The sequence below is a fragment of the Balaenoptera borealis genome (assembly GCF_965194805.1).
Source record: "Balaenoptera borealis genome assembly, chromosome: 19".
Classification (NCBI taxonomy): Eukaryota; Metazoa; Chordata; class Mammalia; order Artiodactyla; family Balaenopteridae; genus Balaenoptera; species Balaenoptera borealis.
In genome coordinates, this window is record NC_138878.1 from 24,121,150 (window position 1) to 24,148,520 (window position 27,371).

A 27,371-nucleotide genomic window follows, 5' to 3' on the forward strand; every position below is an offset into this window, starting at 1 on the left:
GTTTTCTCAGAGTATACATCCAGTAGTGGGATTGCTGGATCATATGGTAGTTCTAGCTTTAGTTTTTTAATGAATGTCCATACTGTTCTCCATAGTGGTTCTATCAATTTACATTCCCACCAAGAGTGCAAGAGCGTTCCCTTTTCTCCACACCCTCTCCAGCATTTACTGTTTGTAGATTTTTTGATGATGGCCAGTCTGCAGTGTGAGGTGATACCTCATTGTAGTTTTGATTTGTATTTCTCTAATAATTAGTGATGTTGAACATCTTTTCGTGTGCCTCTTGGTTAAATATACCAGTGTGTACATATCAATCCCAAACTCCCTAAATATCCCTCCTCCCCACCCCCTCCCCACTGGTAACCATAAGTCCATTCTCTAAGTCTGTGAGTCTGTTTCTGTTTTGTAAATAAGTTCACCTGTATCATTTTTTTTAGAGTCCACATATAACTGATATCATACAATATTTCTATTTCTCTGTCTGACTTACTTCTCTCAGTATCACAATCTCTAGGTCCATCCATGTTGCTGCAAATGGCATTATTTCATTTTTTTTAATGGCTGAGTAATATTCCATTGTATATATGGAGAACATTATGGAGGTTCCTTAAGAAGCTAAAAATAGAGCTACCATACGATCCTGCAATCCCACTTCTGGGCATATACCAGGAGAAAAACATGGTCTGAAAGGATAACTGTACCCCAATATTCATTGCAGTGCTGTTTACAATAGCCAAGATGTGGAAACAACCTATATGTCCATCGACAGAAGAATTGATAAAGAAGATGTGGTACGTATATACAATGGAATATTACTCAACTGACTGAATTTTCTGTCTCTGGTGATAAGGGTGTCCTTCCAGGAGGGCACCTTTCACATGGGAGGTTTATTTCCTGCTTTCAGGGAGACAGAGAGGAGGGTCAAAGTGTCACTCTTGCCTTGGTTGTTTCTTAAGTAACTTTACTTCAAAATAATCAACATGCCATTAAGGCATATTTTGGGGTGGCCTGAACTGGGCCCTAACAACACTTACCCTCCTACCCCTATCCCCTGTACTTCTTTCCCCCTTAAGTAACCTACACAGCATGTTCCATATAGCATTCAGGAAGAGTGGACCCCAACATCCTTCCAGGGGTGTGCAGCTTGATTCTGAGGTATGTAACAAAGAGGAATTATCTCCTGGGCTCCTCCTTCTCATTCTTCTCCCTGCATCACTAAACACACACAAGTGGCAAGGGAGCAATTTGACGGCACCATTCAGAGGTGCTGATTTCCTTTTGAAAAGGGCTGAGATTAGAGAAGTTGGTTGGATTCTCCAGGAGGAGAAGAAATGTTTAGGAAGCTATAAAAACCGCTCACATATAAAACCTCTGGTTAGGGAAATATTTATGCTTCACAGTGAGTTCATCCAAGAAAAATAAATATATAACTAAACAAATTAAATATATTTATTTTCTTCATAAGGGAGAATACTGAAAATTCAATGAAATCAGTTTTGCACACGCTTCATATCTCTCTGCACTAACTCTTTATTATGATAATTTTCTAGGGTGGTTTCAAAGGTTTTAGCTTTATTGTTTCTGCAACTAAGATGACTGGCCACTAATAAAAATATCTAAAATAACAGATATTCCTTTATGAGCCAATGCACATGTTCATATCTAGCTAATATAGAAGGGAATTTACTCTTGGGCAGTGCTATATAAAGTGCATTTCTCTAGCAAAAAAAAAATACATCGTTTTCTTAGCCAATTGCTCTATAAAATTTGAGATGTACTTCTGAGGTGAAGGGGGAAATTAAAATAATTCAATAAGAAAATTATACCTGAAAGTTCTATTTTTCGGTTCATACTAAAATGAAAATATAAGACTCAAAATAAATTTGAACTATAATATAACATGAATCATTAGTAATAATAATATTTTCCCTGCTAGAAAATAAATAAATGGGATTCATTTCTCATTCCATTTTTCTTTCAAGCTTCTCTCCTAAAGGTATTGCTTCCACAAGGGATATTTATTTTCATTTATTTTTAACCTTCTGACCTTAGTTTCCTTGACTGAAAAATAATGTTAATATTTCCTACGCCACTGCACCTTTGTGAGGATTATGAGAGAATTATATGTAAATTAAATACAAATGCCTAGCATTTGATAGGTACTCTTTAAAATATTTTTCTATCAGGTTGCCTTTTTATTAAGTATTATAAATTATATATGGCATAATTCATAATTTTTCAGTCTTATTTATAGTTGGGCCAATGAGTACCATCTACCATTTTAGTACTTAAGAGAAAATGGCAAAACCTAAGAAAGACAGTCTCCACTTTGAAAGCTTAAAGAAATGGATTGATTCATTTTCCTCAACAATATCCCTCTTTTTAGAGAGGATCAATACAGTGAGATGCAGAAAAGAATCTCTCTTCTGATCATTGATAAAAGGAAACGTTAGCTGTACTTTAAACATACCTCGCTAGCAGAGAAAATAGTGAATGACATTGTAGGATCCACAGTAAAGGAACAAAATGGAAAGTTGATGCAGAAGGACCTCTTAAGGGTGACTCACAAATCACGCCTTTGTTAGGTGTCTATGTGACTGTGAAACTTTCAGGATTTGTTTAGCTAATGACTAACTTGTTAAAATTTTAACCATGGCTCTTTCGCTGCATTTCAAAGGAGTCATAATGTTCCTTCTATTATTTGTTTCTTGTGCTTGAAAAGATGATCTCACATGAATATTTCTTATCATTTAACAACATAAGGACATTTAGTCAACTCTCTGACCCACCAGCCTCTACTAGTTGAGCTATAGGTTCTTGTTCTAGCAGACTACGTCTGTCCTCTTTTCTTTTACTTGGATTTCTAGACTTCTTCCAGGATAAGTAAAGCACACAGGTACTGAGGATGTGAACTTGAGGTGAAAAGGAGGAAATGCCATTGGTCATTTTGAGGGAAATAGTAAAATTATTGAAATTGTTGAGCATTTATAGACACTGTGCTAAGAAATTTAGTGCATTACCTTATTCAATATCCACTACAGTGTTCCAAGATAGTAATTATTTTTATATCCATTATGCAGATGAGGAAACTGAGTATAAACAAGGTTAGTAACTTATTCAATGTATACAACCAGTATGTTTTCAATAAACCCTGGCTATTCTTGAAAGTAACGGCATGAGACAGCTTTGTAAAGTTCCATGAAACAACCTGTTATGTTCTTGGGCACCAAAACTCAGGAAATTCATTAACTTGCCTAAGTTCATGTAGTGACATAAATACATTTGACCACAAATCTATAAATTTGATCTAAAATCTATTCCACAGTTCTTGACTCTATAATGTGTTTCTTATGGTATTTGTCTGTTAATGGGAATTATAAATGATACAAACAAATAATAAAACTTGGTCCTTCCCCCATATGATCAGAGCCTATCAGGAGAAATAAATTTGATATTAGAAAACATTTAAAGTATAATATATATAATGATAATGCTCACCTGATAAGAACAACAGAGAACTATGAGATGAGGTGAGAGAGGAGAGATTTGAAAAACCTGGATGAGAGATAAATAGTCCGCCAGCCACTTTCTGAAGTGGGATTAGGTAAGAAGATCTGTATTAGCAATTATGAAATCAAAGTCAGAGAATTGATCATACAACCATTCAAGAAGAAAGATGCTAGTAATTTGGCCCACGGTAATACAACACAACTATAATAGTTTGGTCTCCATCTACAAAGATATTTGAATAATATTGATAGTGACTTCTTTTTTTTGGTCACACTGTGCACCTTGTGGGATCTCAGTTCCCTGACCAGGGATTGAACCCGGGCCATGGCAGTGAAAGCTCAGAATCCTAACCACTAGGCAACCAGGGAACTCCCAATAGTGACTTCTGAAATTTACTTTAGGTTTAATATCTTTAAAAAATGGTTTGCCTGGGCTTCCCTGGTGGAGCAGGGGTTAAGAATCCGCCTGCCAATACAGGGGACATGGGTTCAAGCCCTGGTCCGGGAAGACCCCACATGACGCGGAGCAAATAAGCCTGTGCGCCACAACTACTGAGCCTGCGCTCTAGAGCCCAGGAGCCACAACTGCTGAAGCCTGTGCACCTAGAGCCGGTGCTCCGCAACAAGACAAGCCACCGCAAGGAGAAGCCTGTGCACCTCAACGAAGAGTAGCTCCTGCACGCCTCAACTAGAGAAAGCCCACACGTGGCAACGAAGACCCAACACAGCCAAAGATAAATAAATAAAATAAATAAATTTATTTTAAAAAATGGTTTGCCTGAGAAATTTTGGAGTAAAAACAAAAATAATTGGAATGGTTCTTAATGTGTTTGATATTTTGAACTACTTGCAAGAACCTTTACAATAATTTGTATATTACATTCCCTTCAATATAGAAACTACATTTGGAAAGAAACGTTAATTATATAATAAGTCTAAGAATGAAGTTTCAATGATCACCAAGTTGTTAATAGGATTTTTACTCTCCTGATGGTACTAACTTGGTATTTTTGAAAGGATAGAATTTGGGGAGTTATTCAGACCCATTTAATCCCTGCCTCTTCAATTTCCTTGCTTTGTCTGTAAATCTTCTGTAACTATTTTTTCATTTACAAAAGAGAAGGTTTTACATTCTGGGGATTAGTGGAATAAAAAAAATGTATACATAAAAAGTAGCCTGGTTTCTAGGATCTAGGAAACACTTAGCAAATGTTAGTTCTTTTTCCTTGGGTAAAATACCTGTTATTATGCCTGGTTAATAGTGGCTATTCACAACTAAGTCTTCCCAAAATTAATAGATAATAGTTAATAGATATTAGATAATTAGGGCTTCCCTGATGGCACAGTGCTTGAGAGTCTGCCTGCCAATGCAGGTGACACAGGTTCGAGCCCTGGTCTGGGAAGATCCCACATGCCGCGGAGCAACTAAGCCCGTGAGCCACAGCTACTGAGCCTGCGCGTCTGGAGCCTGTGCTCCGCAACGGGAGAGGCCGCGACAGTGAGAGGCCCACGCACCGCGATGAAGAGTGGCCCTCGCTCGCCGTAACTGGAGAAAGCCCTCGCACAGAAACGAAGACCCAACGCAGCCAAAAATAAATAAATAATTTAAAAAAAATTTCTATGAGAAGAAAGTTAAAAAAAAAAAAAAACTCATACCATTCAACAGAACAATGCTAGTTCTAGGAATTTATACCAAGCATATAATAAAATCAAAAATGTACATAAAAAAGATATTAGATAATTAATACTTAGAACATATGTTGCTGTAACTTTACTTGTAATACCTTGGTCATCACACATTTGATTTCCAAGCAGAGGTTGAAACACCCTTCAATCTTCCTCTTTTTCCTCTCATTAGCAAATGCTAAAGGAAGTTTCTGCATTTTTTCCTCACTGTGTCAGCTGTGAACTATAAGAAACACTAGTTGTAGACTAAACAATACACACATCAGCTGTGATTTGTAAATAATGAAAGTTACCATGGTCATTAAAGACCAGTTCAGCCATGAAGGCACTGATTTTAAGTTTAATGAATAAATGAGGCACTCCGCTAATATTTAACTTTAATTTTTTTGACAAGCAGAATGTAAGGAGTAGTTTAAAAACTTCACCAGAGAAGAGAGAAATTTGGACATATTTGCTCTGGGAAAGAAAGATAAAACAATTGGGAGGAGAAGAAACAAAAATTACATATAGGAGCAGAAGAACATGTGATGAAAAGATGCCTGTACCAAAAATATTGGTAACCTGCTAAACCACTAGTATTATGATTTGGCAAAGGTTTAGAAGAGAGAAAATAATCACTTGGGTGTCCTTAGACTTTTGAGAGATAGTGTCATTTCTGTTCTTTGATGGACTTCTTTGCAAGAGAATCATGTAACTCTCCAAACACATATTTGAGTTTATTGTCCCAGTCTTATTTTAAGTGTTTTAAGGGCAAGAGGAAAAGAACAGAAGGAACGTAAATGTAGATGGATGGCTTCCCTGGTGGCGCAATGGTTAAGAATCCGCCTGCCAATGCAGGGGACACGGGTTCAAACCCTGGTCAGGGAAGAGCCCACGTGCCACGGAGCAACTAATCCTGTGTGCCACAACTACTGAGCCTGCGCTCTAGATCCTGCAAGCCACAACTACTGAAGCCTGCGCCTAGAGCCTGTACTCTGCAACAAGAGAAGCCACCACAATGAGAAGCCCGCGCACCGCAAGGGAGAGTAGTCCCCCTCTCTCTGCAACTAGAGAAAGCCTGTGCACAGCAACAAAGACCCAATGCAGCCAAAAATAAATAAATTAAATAAATAAATTTAAATGTAGATGGAACACCTATTGGGTTCTAGATACTTTGTACCCATGATCATTACATGAAGTAAATACACCTGAGAAAATTGAGACAGCCGATATTTGACAAGTTCCTAATACATGAGGACTAAGGGTTAGCATCTAGGTAAGTTTGACTCCTAAGTCCATGGTTTTCCACTACATTGTTTTGCCTCAAAGAAGGAGATTTAGTCTGACTCGTCACTGATTCACCGTCTTTCCTTATCTCTTAGAAAGACCTCGGTGCTTGCATCCCAGAAGTGAAGCATTTACTAAATACATGAATAAGGGAGCACTCACAAACAGGTCTCCAGTGCCCAATCATCAGACATGCTGGTCAAAGAGGATTCTTGTAAGCCTTGAAATAAATAATCAGTGTAGAGGAGCAGGTGGGTATTTTTCATTTAAACGCTGTCCTGGGGAGAGAATGGAGGACAAGTTTGCCTGACCTAAGAGTTAAAGCTCCATTATTAGGATATAAGCATCATGTTAAAGGATTCTGACACTGTTGCACATTCAGCTCATGTCACAAATCTCTTTAAGCCAAGTTCTGAGAATCTGGCTTCTGCCTAACTTGATTATATTGCCTTAGGGCAAATGTAAAAGTCAGTTTTCTTGATACTTAGAGTCATTTGCTTTGCCCTTTAGATTTGCACATAAGTTTTCTTGAGCCTTTCTACTGAAATCAGAACTCCTGAGAATGATCTATATTATATCACAGAGAAATTCAAAATGGAGATTCTGGACCTTTAAGGGAGAAGGCCTGAGACTTATCTACAGTGAAGGAAACACCCCTCTTTGTAACTCTGTTTCTTACCTTTTCACAAGTCAAAAATCTAGCAGATATCCCTCCGATTCAGAAGGATTCACAAAAGTTCTGATAAGTCTGTGGAAATATTATCAAAGCAATAGAGCCAATATTTTACCAGCATGTTATTTAGCAGATTATACTTAGATACCTTTTATTGCCTAATGTAATGCTTTGTGTTGGTTTGGTTTAGTTTGGCTAAGTGTACATAATTTAGCGTGGTTTAGTTTTGATTCAAATTCTGCTTCTCCACCAAGGTCTAGCTGCACCGTGAAGTGTCCACAGAAGTGGGGTGGGGAGGAAGGATGTACAGACATGGCATTTCACATATAATCTCATAATTAAAGATGTGCTTATCTTAAAAAGAAAAAAAAATACAGTTTGAAAACCATTGATTTATTACACTGATCCATTTCAGATATCAAGGAGATACAAATATACCCCACTGCATTATATAGCATATAATATCACTATACCATATCATATTATATCATATTAGATTAGATTAGATTTTGTTCCAGATGATTTTCAGGCCCAGGGCCACACTTCTCTCTCTCATATCTCTTTCTTAAATAAGATCTTTCTTAATTTATCCCTCCTCACTTCCTTTCCCCTTTGGTAACCACAAGTTTGCTTACCATGGCTAATAGTCTGTTTCTGTTTTGTAAACAGATTCACTCATATTATTTTTTTAGATTCTACATATAAGTGATATCATAAAAACTTGTCTTTGTCTGGCTTAGGAGTATGGGATTAACAAATGCAAACTACTATACATAAAATACATAAGCAACAAGGATTTACTGTATAGCACAGGGAACAATATTTAATATTTTATAATAACCTATAATGGAAAATAATCTGAAAAAAAATATGTAACTGAATCACTTTGCTGTATACCTGAAACTAACACAATATTGTAAATCAACTATAATTCAGTTAAAAACTTTTCTTACAAAATATAAGGCAATATATATTCAGTTTTGATATGCATGCAAACTTATTTTGGGGGGATACCTAATACAATGTCAGAACTTGCTATAGTCCCTTGGAAGACAAGATTTCATTGCTATGTTTTTATGGTAGAACATTGATTTATATGATACTGTAACCAATATTTTGTATTTTTTTTAATCTTGAATTTGCTTTTTTACACAAAATCAGTACCCTTCCAGGCACAGATGTGTAGGAGATGCTGTTTGACACAATCCATGGATGATCTGAACCTTTTCAATTAGTGCTGTTTTCTGAACAATTGGAAGTGGCTGATGTTGCATTTGCTACTAAGGGCCAGACTGCTTCAGGAATTTTTTTTTTTTTTAATGTTATTAACGCAGTGACAGAGCTTTCAGTTATCTATAGAATGTAAGTATGAATGCATACTGTCAAATCACCACAGTGAGGCTGGGCTTATTTTTCCAGGAATAGAAACATTGTCAGTTTTAGATTAATTTTAATAGGAATTAATGGCTCCTTAAATAAATGATTGTTGACAAGCAACTCTTTCAGAATCAAGTATTCTCAGATTGGTGTTTGTAACTCAGAGCAATGTCTGTATATATTTATACCAATAGTTCATTAACTTACTCATATTTTATTTAAAGACTCAGCTTTATGTCATGTTGAGGATTTTTTTGAATACTACTACAGTCAAGACACTCTACCAGGTATTTGACATCTTTTCAATCAAATTTTTCACTACCAGTGTGGCACAGAAACTATTGTCCTTATTTTTTATTAGAGAAAATGAAGAATAGCGAAGGCTAAAGTGTCACTGCAGGATGCGTGGATATGGTGAGCAGTTTATCATTTATTGTTTCTCTGTGATATGCCAGGTGCTTTATAAGGGGCCTCATTTAATGTCTCCTACACTGCATGCAGAGATATGCTTTCAGTTAAATGGAATGTACCTCCCTTTTTTTATATACATAGAAACATTATCAGATAATTATCATCAGATGATATTATGTTGCATTATGATAATCCTGCAACCTGGTGAGGGTGTGGGAGGGAAAAAATGCCACATAGTTTTTACAGAGGTATTTTCTGAGCTATTAACATTCATGGCTTTTATAACGGATCACAACTCAACATTTGAAAACTTTTTATGCTTAGAGTAGTATATCATAAACAGACATTTTAGAATGTCTAGGCACCTAAGAGTGCTTCTGGTGGATGGAAAGCAACTGTATTTGTATGTACCCTAAATTTCTCTAATTTAAGTGACAGAAAAATTGTCAAGGCAGATGTAAAGTCAACCATGCAGCAGCTGGCGATGATGGCCTTTGTCAGAAATATGCTCCAAATTCAGAGACTAAATCCATGAGATTTTTTGTTGTTGTTTTGTTTTGTTTTACAGAATTTCGAATTTTAGGCCCTCAGCTAAGAAAATAATGTCTTGTTTATCCATAGCAGTCAATTCAAACATTCTCCATGGGTGGCTTAGATATTGCCTCAACCAGAGTCCCAGTTGTGACAATTAGGTATCATTTTGAACTTGAATTACAGTCCCAGTTGTGAAAAGTCAGAGCTTCATTCACTTAGCAGTCAGTCTACTCATTCAACGTTATTAGGCAAGGAGAATGCTTTCTATCCTTGCTGCTTTACTTCCTTTCCTCGATACCACCCACACCCCTCACCATACAGGCTTACACGCATACACCTATATACACCAGTCTGCAGACGTTCTCCATTTAAGCTAAAAGTTTTCATGCATGAAATTCTTTTTTGATTAAATCTCCAGTGCTGTGGCAGTCAGAGAATATTCTTAGTCTTTCTCAATTGGAAAAATGAGCCTAAAATGCTTTGAGAAGAGGGGGAAGTTTGCTAGAGGAATATGGTGAACCTCAGACTAATATTTTATTAGTATCACATGGCAAGTATAGTGATATGCGCCCTTTATAAATTGCCTATATAACCCTCAAAAATTATTTTTGGAGTTAGTATAAATAGTCCTTCTTTACAAAGAGGAGGGTTTTTTTTTTTGTTTTTTTTTGTTTTTTGGCATAAGCTAAGTTAGTTAAATAGTCATTACACCCTGGGTAACAGTGGACCTAGAATTTGAATATAATTCTAGGTTATTCCAAAAACACATCTTTCAATTTAATGCAGCACACTGTAAGATGGTAAACGTAATAAAATAAAATAAAATAAAATAAAATAAAATAAAATAAAATAAAATAAAATAAAATAAATGAAAAGACGAAGATTGTCCTTTAATTCCCCAGAGTTCAAATGTTCCTATTCAGAATAGGTGGTAATACATGTAGAAGGTTCAGACTCCACAGAAGAAACAAATAACTTTACAAGACACGAGACCCCATTACTATATTTACAATCAGGTTATTCTTATACTTTATGTGTTTTGGGTGCATATTGTGACAACAGCTTTGTATACAGAGATAATGAATTATCTGGTAGATAATAGTTTCAAAAGTTCTGGATATCCATTGTTTATTCCTCAAGATCAGCTCTCTGTCCTTCATAATTCTTCCTTGTCTCACAGGTCTGACATACATGGATTGTAACAACAGGCCTCCTTGACCCCTGGTGTCCCAGTGAGGACATCAATTGGGAGAAACTGTGTGGAGACTGGAGAATAGAAAGAGATAGAGATTGTGCTATTTATACTCTTGGCTCTCTCCATGCTGGATCTAGTTTTGGAAGTACATAGACTATCCTTTCCAAAGCCACATCCTTTGTCTGGGGAATCTCTACTATAATTATAGCTCTTTCCAGGTTCCAATAACTTCTCCTCCTTAAACCTCAGGTCTCAGAATGGCAATACCTCCAACTATATCTAAACCCAGGTAATTCAACACACTTTGTTCATTTCCTATAATCTTAATAACATTTTTACAAAGAACCCTTTCAGTAAGCTCGCTTTAATCATTCCAGTTGAATATATTGTCCTTTTTATGTTAGGACCCTGATTCAATTACTATAGAAGACCTTAGATGCAGTTGAAAAGAAAACTCTGATGCTCTTTTACAATCCTAATAAAACCCTAAAAATAAAAAAGATGGTTGAGGTGATCACCACTGAGACAATGGCTCTAGAAAATAATTCTGTGAAGTGTTTTCCTTCTAATCATAAATACAATGGATATGCATGCATGTTGCTTTCAACTAATAACATGGATTTTTTTGGGAAAATCTAATTAAATGTATATAGAATTTTCCCCTCAGATAAATATTTGTAACCTTAATAAATCACGGTTTCACATTTATCCTAATACTTGTACAACATGGTATTGTATTTAAAAAAATAGAGTCCACCAAATTAAAGCAATAATAGAAAGATTCCAAATATTACTTGAATCTCTTACAGAATTTTAAAGGGGATCCTTTAAATATCCCAGAGCAACACTTCATCATATATTGGGTTGGCCCAAAAGTTCGTTCGGTTTTAAATACCAACAAATGACACATTTTTCATTTTCGTGAGGAACTTTGTTGAACAGCATAGTCACTAACCAAACAAACTTTCTGGCCAACCCAATACTTTCTTATTTACACTCAAATTTTCTCGGTACTCCCCAGTGCCCAAGCCACTCACTTGCTTAAACAGTAATTCAACATAAAAAATGTTCCTTGAATTTCCAGCTTATACACTTTATCTTTTTCTACCTCATTCTGTTTCTTCCTGCTTCTCTATTCTTGTCTCTTCCTCTCTTTCCCATTATCCATCTATGTTATAAATTACATATAATATCACTCAAACTCATACTCAAAGATAAAACTCATTTAAATAGATAGAAGAAAGAGAGGTGACAGGAAAAAATTTTTAACTTTTTTTTCTCTTTCTAGTGCAAGGTGTGCTGTTATGTCAGGAGAGAGTATATGTTGAACAAATAATTCTATGCAATTTAGGTTTCAAGGCATTTGTAGGGAAAGTGAAACTCCTACTAGACACTCAGAAAGTCATGGGTCTCATATTAAAAATCAATGGGCAAAGTAAAAAACTGATAACAAAAAGAAAACTAAAGAGTAAAAAAGGAAAATCTACGTTCAAAAAGCCCAGGAATCTAAAAAATTGACACAAATGAACTTATTTACAAAACAGAAATAGACTCACAGACATAGAAAACAAACTAATGGTTACCAAAGGGGAAAGGGCGAGGGAGGGATAAATTAGGAGCTTGGGATTAAACTACACACAATACTATATATAAAATACAAGGACTTCCCTGGTGGTCCAGTGGTAAAGAATCCGCCTTCCAAGACCCCAAATAGCCAAAGCAATCTTGAGAAAGAAAAACGGAGCTGGAGGAATCAGGCTCCCTGACTTCAGACTATACTACAAAGCTACAGTAATCAAGACTGTATGGTACTGGCACAGAAACAGAAATATAGATCAATGGAACAGGATAGAAAGCCCAGAGATAAACCCACGCACATATGGTCACCTTATCGTTGATAAAGGAGGCAAGAAGATACAGTGGAGAAAAGACAACCTCTTCAATAAGTGGTGCTGGGAAAACTGGACAGCTACATGAAAGAATGAAAATAGAACACTCCCTAACACCATACACAAAAATAAACTCAAAATGGATAAAAGACCTAAATGCAAGGCCAGACACCAACAAACTCTTAGAGGAAAACATAGGCAGAACACTCCATGACATAAATCACAGCAAGATCCTTTTTGACCCACCTCCTAGAGAAATGGAAATAAAAACAAAAATAAACAAATGGGACCTAATGAAACTTAAAAGCTTTTGCACAGCAAAGGAAACCATAAACAAGACCAAAAGACAACCCTCAGAATGGGAGAAAATATTTGCAAATGAAGCAACTGACAAAGGATTAATCTCCAAAATTTACAAGCAGCTCATGCAGCTCAATATTAAAAAAACAAACAACCCAATCCAAAAATGGGCAGAAGACCTAAATAGACATTTCTCCAAAGAAGATATACAGATTGCCTACAGACACATGAAAGAATGCTCAACATCATTAATTATTAGAGAAATGCAAATCAAAACTACAATGCGATATCATCTCACACCGGTCAGAATGGCCATGATCAAAAAATCTACAAACAATAAATGCTGGAGAGGGTGTGGAGAAAAGGGAATCCTCTTGCACTATTGGTGGGAATGTAAATTGATACAGCCACTATGGAGAACAGTATGGAGGTTCCTTAAAAAACTAAAAATAGAACTACCATACAACCCAGCAATCCACTTCCTGGCATATACCCTGAGAAAACCATAATTCAAAAAGAGTCATGTACCAAAATGTTCATTGCAGCTTTATTTACAATAGCCAGGTCATGGAAGCAACCTAAGTGTCCATCAACAGATGAATGGATAAAGAAGATGTGGCACATATATACAATGGAATATGACTCAGCCATAAAAGGGAACGAAACTGGGTTATTTGTAGTGAGGTGGATGGACCTAGAGTCTGTTATACAGAGTGAAGTAAGTCAGAAAGAGAAAGACAAATACCGTATGCTAACACATATATATGTAATCTAAGAAAAAAAAAAAAAAGGTCATGAAGAACCTAGGGGCAAGACAGGAATAAAGACGCAGACCTACTAGAGAATGGACTTGAGCATATGGGGAGAGGGAAGGGTAAGCTGGGACAAAGTGAGACAGTGGCATGGACATATATACACTACCAAACGTAAAGTACATAGCTAGTGGGAAGCAGCCGCATAGCACAGGGAGATCAGCTCAGTGCTTTGTGACCACCTAGAGGGGTGGGATAGGGAGGGTGGGAGGGAGGGAGACTCAAGAGGGAAGAGATATGGGGACATATGTATATGTATAACTGATTCACTTTGTTATAAAGCAGAGACTAACCCACCATTGTAAAGCAATTATACTCCAATAAAGATGTTAAAAAAAAAAATTGTTGAATCAAAAAAAAAAAAAAAAGAATCCGCCTTCCAATGCAGGGGACACGTGTTCGATCCCTGGTTGGGGAACTAAGATCCCACATGCCGTGGGGCAACTAAGCCTGTGCGCCACAACTACTGAGCTCATTCACCTCAACGAGAGAGCCTGTATGCCGCAAACTACAGAACCCATGCACCCTGGAGCCCCCGCTCCACAATTAGAGAAGAGAAAACCCACACGTCACAACTAGAGAGAAGCCTGCATGCCACAACTAGAGAGAAGCCCGCATGCTGCAACTAGAGAGAAGCCCACGTGCCACAACAAAGACCCCACCCAGCCAAAAGAATAAATAAAATAAATAAATTTTTTAAAAAATTTAAAAAAATGGATAACCAACAAGGACCTACTGTATAGCACAGGGAACTATATTCAATATCTTGTAATAACCTATATGGAAAATAATATAAAAAAGAATATATATATATATATATATATTCTTTGCTGTATACCTGAAACTAACACAACACTGTAAATCAACTATATTTCAAGAAAAAATAAATAAATAGAAACGAAAAAACAACAACAAAAAACACAATAAGCCCAGACATGGTCATTGATAACATTCTGATAAATGTGTGCTATAAATAATCACATATACATTTTATATATTTATATATTATGTATATGATATAAAACTTTTGCTTTGATCTGTCACTTTTATGCTTCAAAATTAAATTTTTAAAGTTGTTTTAAAATATTCTATAAGGCTTATTATAATGTATCTGCCCAATTCCCTCTTAGACATTTGTTATTTCAATTTTTAAGCACTATACCTGCTATTAAAATCAAACATTTGTCCATGTCTATGATCACTTCTCTGATAGATTACTAGATAAAGATGTACTGGGTCAAATGTTAGAATATTTAACTCCTCTGATTTACATTGCCAAAGACATTTCTTGAGAGGTGGAATCAATTCACACTTCTATCAGCAAGAAGTAAGTGAGGCTATTTCTCTATAAAATCTCCAGCTATTTATCAGATGCTAGTTAAATATGTAAGAAATGGCATATTGTTGTTTTCATTTGTATTGGTATGAAGTTTATTATGTATTTCATAGGTTGATTGACCATTTTTATTACTCATTTAGAAACTTTTCCATTAATAGCTTTTCCCTATTTTACTATTGGCAAAATTTTTATTAAATTTTATAGTGCTTCAAATTACGGCATTATTTCTTTGTCATTATTTTTGCATGTTTACATTTTTGTGATTTCTTGTTAATATGACATTTTTTAGAGTTTAACTTTCTACCCAAATATGTTTCTTAAGAATTTCATCATAACTATTATCAGTTAATATTGTTGTTCCCAAATGTGTGTGTGCTTCTCTGTATATCTGTTTTTATAGATGTCATCTTTTTTCACATATAAACTCTTCATCTGGTAAAGCTTTTTTTAATACATAATATGAAAGAATAATATAGCAATCTCTAAGTTTCCCCTAACTTGTAGAATTTTTTAGTATCATTTATTAGATTATCTATCAATATTACCATTGACTATGATAGTTCCCCCCAGCTTCTTTAAAAATAATAAATGTTCTTTATCTTCCGAACAGGCTGAAGTCCTATTTGTTTTGTTCCATTGATCAGTTTGGTTTCATGCATTATGTCCAAATTTTTAAAATCATTTTTACTTGTGTAGTATGTTCTTAGAGCTAATAGGAAAAGAATCTTTAGTCTTATTATTCACAATACCCTCAATATTTCTGTTCAAAAGACTATTTTTATAAGCTTCTATAAATTTCCAAAGGTACCATTGAGATTTTGAAGAATTTCCACAAATTAATACATACACGTATAAAATGATGATGTTGGATATTCCCCTGCAGACAGATTCAAGTTTTCTCCATCTATTCCTGTGTTCTTTTGTATCCCTTGGTATGGTCTGAATCACTTTTTGTACATATTCTGCTACTCAGTTTTTGTCAGGATTATTCTTAATTTATATGTCATCAATATTCTGAATATTTTTCATAACAGGAAAATAATTCAATTCATAAGTGAATTCTACATTTCATTGAAATGGTCAGAATTTCAAAAAAGCTATTAAGCATGTCTGATAGCCTAATAATTATTTCTCTTGTTCTCTATTTAAAAACTAATGCCACTTTAGTGAAGGTGTATCCCAAATACTGCATTCAATTTCTGGGGTTTGTCAGTCCCCTGAAACACCCTGATTTTTACATATTGCATGGATATGCCTTATCCCCTTGCCAAGAAAAAAGGATTTTAAAAATATCAGTTTATCAAAGGAATCCTATTTGCACCCAGTGAAATGCCAGGATGTATTTTATTAACCTAAGTATCATTTTAGCTGTTAATTTAAGATTAATCTTATTTATCCTTTTATAAAGAAATCTAGGGAAAATTACTATTTGTGAGGAAGGGCAATTGACTTATAGATTATATCATATTATTCAGTTAAATTATTTCATTTAGTAACCAATGCTCTATCAGCTTGCTCTGATAGATTAATAAATGAGCTGATATTAAAATAGTGCTATATTCTTGGATTTATCTCCCTTAATTATATAGGGTTAATATTTTGACAGTATGATTCTTAAAAAATTTCTGGTGTTTGATTTAACAATTTTACAACTACATAAAATCATTCTAAGAGTATTTTGGTGGTTTTATTTTTGTCATAAAATCAATTATAGATAGATAGAGATAAAGATAAATAGAATCTCATATAATTTATATAACATGGTAATACTTACTTCTGTGTTTGAAACTTTCACAAACATTTCAAGCCTAGAGCTTGTTTTGAAGGAACTATTTCTTCGATAACCTATTAAAAATTCCTTTTTAATTTTATATATTGTATTTTTAAAATTTTATTTATTTTTTATTTACTTATTTTTGGCTGTGTTGGGTCTTTGTTGCTGCCTGTGGGCTTTCTCTAGTTGTGGCGAGTGGGGGTTACTCCTTGTTGCGGTGCGCGGGCTTCTCATTGCAGTGGCTTCTCTTGTTGCAGAGCACGGGCTCTAGGTGTGGGCTTCAGTAGTTGCAGCACGTGGGCTCAGTAGTTGTGGCTCACAGGCTTCAGAAGTTGTGGCAGGTGGGCTCAGTAGTTGTGGCTTGCAGGCTCTAGAGCACAGGCTCAGTAGTTGTGGTGCACGGGCTTAGATGCTCCGCGACATGTGGGATTTTCCAGGACTAGGGCTTGAACCCGTGTCCCCTGCACTGGCAGGCGGATTCTTAACCACTGCGCCACCAGGGAAGTCCCTATATATTGTATTTTATTTTTTGACATTAATTGCTAGTTGCCTCCTATAATCTAGTGTCTTTACAAATATCAAAAGTGGAGTTAGAGGATAACTTGAGTTCCCCCTACAGGATGAATTGCACATCCACCCTTAAAGAACACTGACATGGTTATCATAAAGAAAAAAAAAAATCAGTAATTGCAAGTACCTCACACTGCCTAATATAATGCATTGCACTTTGTAGCCTTCTTTTTTTTTTTCTGAAAAACATTTGCTTTGAATGCTTTTGAGCCTTTGAAATCTTTGAACCTTTAAAAGCTACCTGAAACATTGATTGTGTCTATATCCTTAGAAACTGTGATGTGGCCAACAAAGTGGGTATGTGACCCAGGTAAGTATGGAATCTGTGTCCTTCCTGGTATTTATTTGACTAAAGAAAAAATGTTTTCTCTTTTCACTGGGATTATTTAACTGGGAGGATGGGACTCTAGGGAGGACAGTAGCCGTCTTTTCTGGCATAAAGAGAGAGTTCTTCTACAGAATGAAGCTAAAAAGAGACAGACAATGATGAGAGATAGCTGGAGATTAAAATCTTTCAGATGTTTGCTTCACTGCAGCTCCTGGGGCTCCAGTTTCTTCAGTTCATGCTTTGATTCTGTGAATTCCCCCAGTTTCTTCTCAGATACAGTAGCCTATGCATTGTCTATGGTTTAAAACTTGGTCAAGTTGGAAATTAGTTACCTGCAATCCAAGACTCCTAATTTTTGCCATGCATCCTTTAAATGCCCTGTTAATGGACACTTATACAGATTATACAGATGCATGGTAATGTCACTGGTTTATTCTTTGTGAAATAGACTTTCTGCTCATTTTTCAACATTGAGATAATCCTTCATCTCCAAGTTTATTACATCTTGTCCATTCTTCAAGGCTACTTCTAGATTTGTAAGAGCATTATCTAGATGTCTAAACAAACCCATTTTTCCAAAGCAGAGTGATGATAATGGAATTTGGTGAAGAGCTGTTAGGACAGTTTAATAAACAGGCCAGCAGATGAAATTTCTCAAATACCTGCTGTACTCTTCTCCTGGCTAGTCCTCTCCCTCTCTCCTGCTATAACATACATACATTTCTATGAACCTTTCGACTTGCTCCAAATTCTGGAATATGCAATTTTATTGCAAGTTGTTTTTACTTGAATAAAACATTGGACAACTGTATAAATGTTTAATTTAATTGAAACACATGACTAGTATGTGTAACAGGGAAGCAAAGTCCCTACTGACCTACCTTATAACATCGCAATACATTTATTTCATCATTCTCAGGAATAATGAAATATTGTAACTTGCTCTTAATTTTATGTCTAATTAAAAAAAATTCACGGGCCTTCCTGGTGGCACAGTGGTTAAGAATCTGCCTGCCAATGCAGGGGACACGGGTTCAAGCTCTGGTCCAGGAAGATCCCACATGTGGCGGAGCAACTAAGCCCGTGAGCCACAACTACTGAGCCCATGTGCCACAACTACTGAGCCCACGTGCCACAACTACTGAAGTCTGCGCACCTAGAGCCCGTGCTCCGCAACAAGAGAAGCCACCTCAATGAGAAGCCCAGGCACCACAATGAAGAGTAGCCCCGCTCGCTGCAACTAGAGAAAGCCTGTGCGCAGCAACGAAGACCCAACACAGCCAAAAATAAATAATTAATTAAAAAAAAAATTCACATGGTAAACCTGCCATCTCAACTTTAGCATGTTTCCACATTCTCATTGCACTAGGTTAGGGAAACCATGAAACACAAGGTCCCTTCTCTTACAAATGACACTCTTTAGTGAAGGTGGCATTTGGGTAGTACACCTACTGCAGGGCTGACAATTGCAGTTGCCTGATCTGCATAGCCCATCCCTTCTTTTAGGGAAGCTAGAAAGAGTCTATTCATCTGTCAGGTCTTAATTTTAAGGTTATTTTCTCTGTAAGTCCTCATGCTGCCATAGACCAGGTTAAAAGTATAGGTTATAGAGTTGAATAGCATATTCTGAATATTCTTATCTCCAATTACCTACTCAATACCATATTAGATTATAAGCTCTATAAGATCAGGGGCCATGTATGATTTGTCTATCTAGGGATTCCTATGTATAAATGCATGTGCTTTATTTCTTTATAAGAAATACCATGGCTAGACTTTTTGATAGGATTAAGCACAGAAACTTATAAGCACAAAAGAAAAAAAAAAGCCTATTTTGTTAATACAAATAAATGAAAACGAAATAAATATTTGCATCATGCTGACGATATTCTGAAAAGAACATGACTTTATGCACATTTACATGACATCACACCAATTCCAAAAAAGTATTTGGGTCTATAAGTGGAGTACATACAATATTAATTCTTTTCTAATTAATTTTATGCAAATAGTAATGGGACATTAGGGAATGAGTTGTCTCTCGTTATTTTCACTGCAAATGTTATAAGGGAATCTACAATGCAAATATTCTTTCAGAACTCTGAACTAAGTCCAAATGTTTTCTTTGAGGGTGGGGTAGAGTGAAAATGCAGACAGACTGTAAATACCAAGCAGTGAAAAAAATCTTTCTTGGCACTTCATTATGGAGGCTCGAATGCATGGACCATAAGAAAGGAGAAGGGATTTAAGGGTAAATTCACAGCAGGCAGATTGCTTCTTAATGTCTTTCAATTCATTCGTGTGTGAAACAATATCATACCATAACATGAACCATTAGAAAGGCAGAGAATGGAGCATGTGATAAATAAATTTCTGTGCCAGGCCAAGAAACGTGTGTGTGTGTGTGTGTGAGTGAGTATGTGTGTGTTTGTATGTGTGTGTATGCATACAATGTGTGGAATCTAGAAATCTATCTGTTCTCTGTTCTATATATGCTAGATATATTTAGAACCACAAAAAATCTGAGGAAGGTGTTTCTGGTGTTCAAAGGATGATGTCATTTCAAAGAGCTATTTTAGGAACACAAAGTAAGGAACCTATCTCTAATCTCACATGTTGTCAAATATATCTGAGCAGAACAATCTGACAAACATATTTGTCTGTGTGTGTTTTCCAATTATTAGTCTCTGGACATTTAAATATTGAAGAAAGTCAGCTTACAAAGACAATTCAGAGAACTGTCAATTTTGGCAAACACAAACAATTTAGTAATTCAGTGTCAGTAACTAGGCAATACTTCAAGACTCTAACCTCATACTGACCCATGTACTTATCTCAAGGGGCTTTGGATGTTATAATCTTGCTTAATAAGACAATTATCTTAGACCCTGTAGTACCACCTATTTCATGGGACTCTGTTTCTAAATTTCTCAGTCTCTGGACTTATGGCTCATCTCTTATGCCACTATGTCACATCCAGCTTCCATTTTTTAATTTTTAGCACATTCTCTTTTACATTGTATGAACCAAAGCATCATCATTTCCTAGCTGTGTGAACTTAACTCTTAAGCCTTCTAAACCTCAATTTTTCCATCTGTAAATTTGGTGCTGTGCAAATTACTCCCCCTAAAAAATTCCGATAAAAACACGTAGAAAATCTCAGGTCATGAATGAATGGTAAATTTGAATAATTTGCTCTCTTCTCTACTGGATTCATGGAGTGTTGTAACAACACTACCTTGACAAACCCCTGTTTCCTTTTAGTTAATAACCACCCTTCACCCCAAATTCTACCATGTCCCATGTGGGATGTGGTGGAGATGGACGAGGGGGCAAAAGCAAGAGCAGACATACACCACAGACTCAAAATTCTATTAAAAAAATAAATAACCACAGAGTGAATCCAGACAATGTAGATAAGAAGGTCATGATAAAGATACATAAATAAAAAACAAAGGAGATGATCAACTAAACTTAAAACTCATTCTTTAAAAAGACTAAATAAATAGAAAAGCCCCTGTTAAATTTATGAAGGCTGAAAGAGAGCAAGAGTGAACTGAACATTACAAATAAAAAAGGACCCTAAATGCATGGGGGATCTTTGTAACTCACAGAAGATTTCTGATCACAACTTTTCATTAATCATTTTCAAAAAGCATTTTTTTCTAAAATTAAGAAAAAAAGTTTTATGAATACTGACTCAAAAAAATTTTTTTTAATCTCAGTATATTCTTAATTACTAAAGAAAAGTGATAGGTAAAAATAATTCTCTCAGAAAACCCAACTAATAACACTAAATCCAAATTGTTTGATAAGTAATAAACCCTAGCAAAACAATCTAAAGCCTCTACTACCCTATTTTTTCCAGATTACTATTAACAGCTACAACTGAAAACCCAGCTATAGAAATGCAGGCATTAGTCAGAATTGTTTTTGGGGGGTGATGATTTACATGTACAAAAAAAGTATTCAGCTTAATTCATTTACATTAACTGGTTGACAATGACTCTTGCGTGAAATCCAAGCTTATTCATACCAAATCAACAAAAATCAAACCTCCTCTATTCCAGAGAAAGTTGAGTGAAGCATTATTTCAACTGTCATAGTAATTACATTTAAATACATCATTAAGAGAAGAGAAAGTAAGGAGATGGCATTATCTCCAAGAAAATGGAATAAGTGTTATTGTAAAACGTATACAAAGGAATGTAGGAAACAGAGGAAGACTATGAGAGACACTAAATGGAGATGAATTTAAAGAAAATTTTCAGAGAGGAGTTTTGTTTGACTCTTAAGAGATAAGTAGGAATTTACAAGTTAGGGAAAAGAAAAGCTTTGGAGAAAATGTTTAGACAGAGAAATGGACGATGTTGAAGGTAAGAAGCATGAAAAAGTATGGTGTTTGAGGGGTGAGTGGAACACACGTACCTTAAATGTTGCTTCCGATAGCTCCTTAATTATCACATACTTGCTATATGTGTCCCCTGCTAAATTCACGTGTTGAAGTCCTAGTCCCTCCTAGGACTGTACTTTGGCATAAGGTCTTTAGGAGAGAATTAAGGTTACAAAGCAGCAGTGTCCAACCTTTTTGGCACTGGGGACCGGTTTTGTGGAAGACAATTTTTCTGTGGAAGGTGGGGGGGGCGGGGGATGGTTCAGGCGGTAACATGAGTAATGGGGAGCGGCAGATGCAGCTTCGCTCGCTCACCCGCCTCTCACCTCCTGCTGTGCACCGGGTTTCTTAACAGGCCCGACCACAGACCGGTACCAGTCTGTGGCCTGGGGGTTGGGGACCCCTGTTATACAGGATCATAGGAGGGAGGCCCTAATCTGGCAGGATTAGTGCCTCTGTAAGAGGAAAAGAAACCAGACCTCCCTCTTGTTCCACAGTGTGACGGCACCACGAGTAGGTGGCCACTTGCAAGCCCAGAGGAGGTGGCAGACTGACACCTACATTGACGGCATCTTGGACTTCCCAGCCTCCAGAACTGTGAGAAATAAATTTCTGTTATTTAAGCCACCCAACCTCTGGTGTTTTGTTATGGCACCTTGAGCAGATTAATACACCTATGTAAACTGTACTAGGTGAAGAGATACGGGAGAAATAATTCAAACGACCCTACGTTCAGGTGAATCAGAAAAGGAGAGGCATCAGGTGGAAAGAGATGGGAGATGTTGACAGGGCCCACAGAATACTAAATCTGGGAGGATTCTTAAGGATCTCATTTTCAACTGCTTAATTTTACACTGAAAGAAACAAAGACCCGGCTTTGCCCAAGGTTATACCTAAAGCTAGTGACAGAGGTGTGGAAGGGACTTTGATTTTCCTTGTATATGCAAGGGCTCCTTCCTCTGGAGAAGATCTAGCAGTGTGGTAGCATTTTTGCTGAGAATAATTCCACTTTCCTCTATACTCACATAAATTTCTTTCCTAATTCACTCTTCCTGATGCAGCCTGATGCTTCCCTTGAAGCAGTTGATTAATTACTAAGAACCATCAAACTCTGCAGTGACATCCCCTAGGCAAAGGCTGCTTTTCTTCCTAAAATGTCAATCTCCATGAAGGTCTGAGACACCCCATGTTTTCTGACATTCTCGGCTGGTGGGGCCCCTCTGCCTGGGGCTGATTCAGTGCAGAGAGGGTCTACTTTAACAAACAAGATGCTGATTCCCCACCAGCAGGCCTGCTGTTGCTGTTGTTTCCAATTCTCCAAAGGCAAGATCCTCCATATGCTCACCTACCACTGCCTCAGCACAGGATAAAATGGATGAACAAGTGAATGGGAAAAGCAGGAGCCAGTGGAGTTAAAGAACAGAGCTGGCATTAAGCCTAGTCAGGCAAAAGGGAGAGACAAGTACTATATCATAAAGGAATGGAAAACCTAGGCCAAGGCTACCACCCTAAGGATGGAGTTTCTGTTTCCACTGTTTCCCCCAAGCAATGCCAAAAGTAGTCAGAAAACACAGCCTTGCAATCAAATCTGAATATCACTTTATGATCCTCAAACTCATAAAGATTGAAACTAGTAATAATGACATCATCGGATAATGAGAAGTATATAAGAAGATGCATTTAATCCACATATTTATGAATACATCCAATTTTGCCCCCTTGGATGTTGCACCATTTGAAAAGATTCATGAAGGACCTTAAAAAACGGCTACATGTTTTGTATAATAATTAAAAAATAACATTAGGGATCTGGACATAAAAGAACAAAAACAGAGAAAATGAAGATCTATGTATAATATGACAGTCATGGAAATGTGCTGCTTATATATCCTGCTGTGGATATGAAGATTCCAGCTTTTACCCTCCTGTAGTCTCCACCAAGTTTGCACCACTTCATGTGGGCTGCTCTAAGCCAATGATATATCGAGTATGGTGGGATTATTAAGGAGTTATCTGGTGAGATGAGCTCCTTCACTGACTGATTTTAGCTTGAGGGCTCCCATGTGACCTGGCCGAAACTTTCTTTGAACGTTGCTGCAGTCTGAGATTTTTCCTGACATAATTAACCTTCCTTCTGTCTCTCATTTCACAGGAGTCAGATCTGCATTTTATTGTGAAGATTCTACCTTCTCCTACTCCCTCCCCCAATAAATCTTTTGCTGGTCTAATCCTGTCTTGTTGTCTATTTCTTGGGAACCCAAACTAATGCATGTAAGAATATTCAAGAGCAGCTCAAGGAACCTAATCAAACTTAAATGCTTTTGCAGAGCAAAGGAGGCCATAAACAAAATGAAAAGACAACCTATTGAATGGGAGAAAATATTTGAAAATGATGCGACCAAGGGTTTAATATCCAAAATATATAAACAGCTCATATAACTCAAAAACAAAAAACAAACAACCCAATCAAAAAATCCGCAGAAGACCTAAGTAGACATTTTCCCAAAGAAGACATACAAATGGCCAACAGGCACATGAAAAGATACTCAACATTGTTAATAATTAGAGAAATGCAAATCAAAACTACAACAAGGTATCACTTCACACCCATCAGAATGACTATCATCAAAATGTCTACAAATAATAAATACTGGAGATGGTGTGGAGAAAAGAAACCCTCCTACACCATTGGTGGGAATGTAAATTGGTGTAGCTACTATGAAAACAGTATGGAGGTTCCTTAAAAAACTAAAAATAGAGCTACCATATGATCCAGCAATCCCACTCTTGGGTATATATGCTGGCCAGTGGGAGAGACTGGGAATCAAGAAGTGACGATTTCAGACAAGCATAGGCCCAGGAAGCAGGTACGCAGGCTAATGTGATGGAGAAACTGCGAGAGGGCTGGGGGTGTAAGGAGTAGCCAGGCTCACAGAGGCAGCGAGAGCAGAGGCCCTGGGCAGGAAACAGCACAGAAACGCCAGGGCGGCTGGGACACAGTGGAAGAGAAGGAAGCGAGAAGTGTTTGTAGCTGCTGGTGAGGGCCAGATCCTACAGGCGCTTGGAGATCAGGGCAAAGGTATTATTATAAAAGTGACGAGGAGACAGAGAAGCAACCGAGCCCAGTTATCTTTTTAAAAGCTCGGAGACCATTCTGGCTGCTGTACGGGAACAGACTAGGAACAGACAGGTCCGGGAGGGATGGCCTTTGGGAACAGGGAGACCTCTGGGAAGCTGCTGCGATCATGCAGGGACAGATGGAGCTGCCTGGACCAGGGAGGGGATGAAAGAAGTGAAGGGAGCAGAGGACGCGGTGACGACTGAATGTGGGGGAGGGAGAGAAGTGCAGGTCCAGACGACGTGCAGGTTTGTAGCCTTGGAACCGCGATGAGAAAGCCCCAGGGAGAAATGGGTTTGGCCAAGATGACATAATCCCACCTGGCTAACATTGTGGCCCCTCCGCCTTTACCCTGGGCGCGCTGTGTGTAGTTTCCCAGTTGGCTTTTGTCACTTAATTTCCACACTGTTCCAAGGTCCTCATGATCGCTGCTCATGCTTAGGGCATAAGAATGTGCAGTAGGTCTGCGCTCCCGTTTACATAACCACCTGCCCCTGCCTGGTGACTGAGCCTGTTTCTAATCCTGACAGTAACCAGGATCGTGGTCCTTCCTGAGACTTCCTGGCAGCTTGGACGTGGAGCCCCTGAGCAGCCCCATGGTGGGGGGAAAGCACTTCGGAGTTTGGAGGCTTTTTTAATCTTAGAACTCTTTCATAGTTTAACTGTGTGTGTTGTATTTGGTTACATAAATAATATGTAAAAGATTCAGACAATCCAGAACAGAACATGAAGTGCCCTTCACCATGACCTCCCCTGCCCAGCTCCCGGCGCCTCCCTGCAAGTAACCATCATCAACAAACAGGCGGCTTCCTTCCAGACCCCTTTCAAGGCCTTTACACTCTTACGCTCGTCCTTTATGTATGTTGGACCTTATTATACATCTGTTCTGCAGCTTCCATTTTTTACCAAACAATATACCTTGTTAGAGATCTAGCTACCATGCTCTTTTTTTTAACAGCTGCATAGTTTTTATAATGTGGTATTATATTTCATTGAATATTTTATTTTATTTACTCACGTTTTCTGAGGATTGGGCTGCTTACTAATTTTCACAATGCTGCTGTGAATGTCGCTAGACAAATTCGGGCTCACATGCAAGGATTTCTGTAGAACAGATTCCTGGAAATAGAATTGCTGGATCAATGGGTATGTGCACTTAAAATTTTGTTAGTTACTTCCAAATTAACTTCCCCAAAGCTGTCTTTTTCTTTTTCTTAAAAAAAAAAGCTCCTTTGGTTACAAAAATTGTCTTGCAAAAAATATAAAGAATACAGACAAGACCAGAAAATACTCATAATTCCATCACCCAGGAATGACAGTTATTAACATACAATCTATTTGAGTCTTTTTACTGTGCATATATGTACATATGAATTTTAATGAAAATGTGGTCATAATGTATAGTCTTTTTAGAAACCTGCTTTTTGCAGTTAACTATATCTCACAAAGATCTTTTCAAGTCATTAAAGAGTCTTCTGTGGTGACATTCTAGGTCTTAACGTGGTTTAGGGACAAGAGGAAGAAAGCTTACGTGGAAGGAGGGAAACTAAAATGAATTTTTTTTAAAGACTGTGCTAAACAGTTGATAACCCATGTGTAGGATATGTTCACCTGAACTGTTTATGTAGAAGAATTATTCTACAACCCTGGTTCTTGAATGTATTTGAGTACCTGATAAAGTCATCTTATTCCCAGCAATGTGTATGATCACACAGTTTGAATATAATTTCAGGGGTTCATGTCCCTTCTTTCCCCACCAGAAAAAATTCATTGTCTACAGCATCATTTTAAGTGGTTGCGTTGAATGCCTCAGGGTGGCTGGAGCACAGCTCATGTAACCCATAGGGTGTTAAGAATATGGACTCGAGTCAGACACACCCCATCAAATCCTGACTCGACTGCATGCTCTTCGGTCCCTCTGCCTGTTCCCTCACTTGTAAAATCCAGACAATGATAGGTGGGTTATAGGGTGGTCGGGAGTTTAAAGCGTTCACGTGCATAAAATGTTTAAAACAGGGTCTGGCACATGGTAAGTGCTAATTAAATGTCAGCTCTTATTATTTCCAGTGTTTGGCTTTTGTAACATTTCTAACTCTATCTTTGCACACTTCTGTGATGACTTCCCAGGGATAAATTCCTAGATGTCGAATAGCTGCGTGGAAGCATTAGCGTATTTGTAAGATTTTGGATACATAAT